This window comes from Limulus polyphemus, unplaced genomic scaffold (assembly GCF_000517525.1).
Source record: "Limulus polyphemus unplaced genomic scaffold, Limulus_polyphemus-2.1.2 Scaffold1073, whole genome shotgun sequence".
Taxonomy (NCBI): Eukaryota; Metazoa; Arthropoda; class Merostomata; order Xiphosura; family Limulidae; genus Limulus; species Limulus polyphemus.
In genome coordinates this window covers 166,302-168,679 of record NW_013666683.1, presented here as the reverse complement: position 1 = coordinate 168,679, position 2,378 = coordinate 166,302, and positions in this window count along the sequence as shown.

Genomic DNA, 2,378 nt, shown 5'->3' with positions numbered 1-2,378 from the left:
GACCGTCACTTTATAATGCCCCCACGGCTGAAAGGGCAAGCATGTTTAGTGGGATAGGGATTCGAACCTGCGACCCTCATATTGCGAGTCAAGCGCCCTAACCACCTGGCTATGCGAGGCCAAAAGGTAATGGATTCCTGTTAACTGGTGGAAAAGGAATTTTGAGTTATTTTAAATAGTTTAATTTAAACTTTGCTGAGACTACTATAGGGTATGGAGCTGGAGTGGAGTAATGTAGTTGAATACGTTAATCAGATATCAACTCGTAATATCAACCGAGGCAGATTCAAAATTATAGTGTTTATACCTTTAAGTTAAAATTTATAATATGAAAATAGGTTCCGGATCTCAGATCCAGCAGAAATTAAACATTGCTTACTGAGGTCTGCGATGGTTTTATTGTTAACACAGGCCTGCTATAATTTTATTGTCTTGAAATTTTTACATATTTTACAGTAATTCGTGTATGCTGAATCCGAAAATGATATTTTACAGTAATTCATGTATGCTGAATCCGAAAATGATGTCCATTTTTCTCCATCACGTACGGACTTTTCAGAAAACGTCATAAAGCAATGCTTAAAAGAAATACCACAACATGTGGTTTTGAGAATAGAAGACGTAGATTTCACACACACAAAAAAAAATCAGGATGAATGAAGATGCATATTCGTTTGTATTTTTGTTAAAAAACATAATAATAAAAAGTGTTCGTTGTTGTAAACGAAATAATAATTTGATCTGAGTAAGAGTTTTTTTTTTCTTCTTCCCGATTTGTAAAAAATCCTTACGTGATAGAAAAAAAAAAGAATATTTTCGAAATCTTCGTAGCTTAATTATGGAAAATTGATTATTAAAAACAAAACGACTTTTATGAAGTTTAAATTCGCAGGTCTGTGCTATTACTGTGATGAGGGTTCGATGCTCGCTGGTCGAGGGATTGTTACATCATAAATGATGCTTTTTAGATTATATTTGGGTTTGAAACATTACGTTGATTTTGTGTTACTGCTTTGTTATTTATCATTGTTATTAATTAAATAAATTGTAGTTTTTAAAACTTAGTTCCTGATAAATCAGACTATGTTTCGTAGATGTTATTTGTTTTTGAGAGAAAACGAACATCACCTTAAAGTACGAGCATTTGAAAATATGGACATATCTATAAAAACTGGTAGAAAAGTTACAAACCCTCCCAACTCCGCTATATACCAACACAATAAAGAAACAGAGCATCCAGTTTCTCTCTCAATAGCTAAACATGGTTTGTTTTGAATTTAGCGCAAAGCTACACGATGGCTATATGCACTAGCCGACCCTAATTTAGCAGTGAAAGACTAGAGGGAAGGCAGCTAGTCATCACCACCCACCGCCAACTCTTTTACCAACGAATAGTGGGATTGATCGTCACATTATAACGCCCCCACAGCTGAAAGGGGCGACCCCCAGATTGCGAGTCAAGCGCCCTAACCACCTGGCCATGTCGGGCCCCAGCCAAACATGATACTGAACTTCTAATAAAAGAAACATTATACATGAAATCTCTTCTTTTGTCCTTAAATATTACACATTCTTCGTGTGATTTAAATCTATTTTGATTAAATTGTTTCGTTTGCGCTACATACTTTTTATTTTCTCTTGTTCTACTTTTTATATTTCAAATGTTTGCTTCTTATGGATTACAAATTATGTCATATTTATGTTGTAATTACAATTGTGTTTGTTTTGTACCTCTAGATTACTGAAGATGGAATTTTCAGTATTCCGAAACGTTTAATAAATGTTATAACGTTCGTGTTTAACTTTATTGTTAAAAAAGTATGCGTCAGTAAGTGTGTCAAAAGTTACCAAATCTTGCTTACTGTGATTGTAACACCATAACCGTAAGGCGGGGACAATACATGCGTCAGTAAGTGTGTCAAAAGTTACCAAATCTTGCTTACTGTGATTGTAACACCATAACCGTAAGGCGGGGACAATACATGCGTCAGTAAGTGTGTCAAAAGTTTCCAACCCTTGCTTACTGTGATTGTAACACCATAACCGTAAGGCGGGGACAATACATGCGTCAGTAAGTGTGTCAAAAGTTTCCAACCCTTGCTTACTGTGATTGTAACACCATAACCATAAGGCGGGGAAAATACATGCGTCAGTAATCTAGCAGTGATAGACTAGAGGGAAGGCAGCTAGTCAACACCACCAACCGCCATCTCTTGGGCTACTAGTTCTATCAACGAATAGTGGGATTTACCGTTATATTATAATGCCCCCCCCCCCCGAGCTTGTTCGGTGACGGAGATTCGAATCTACGACCCGCACATTGTGAGTCCAGCACCCTAATCAGCAGGCAACTATAATAAATAGTTAAAATCTGTGTT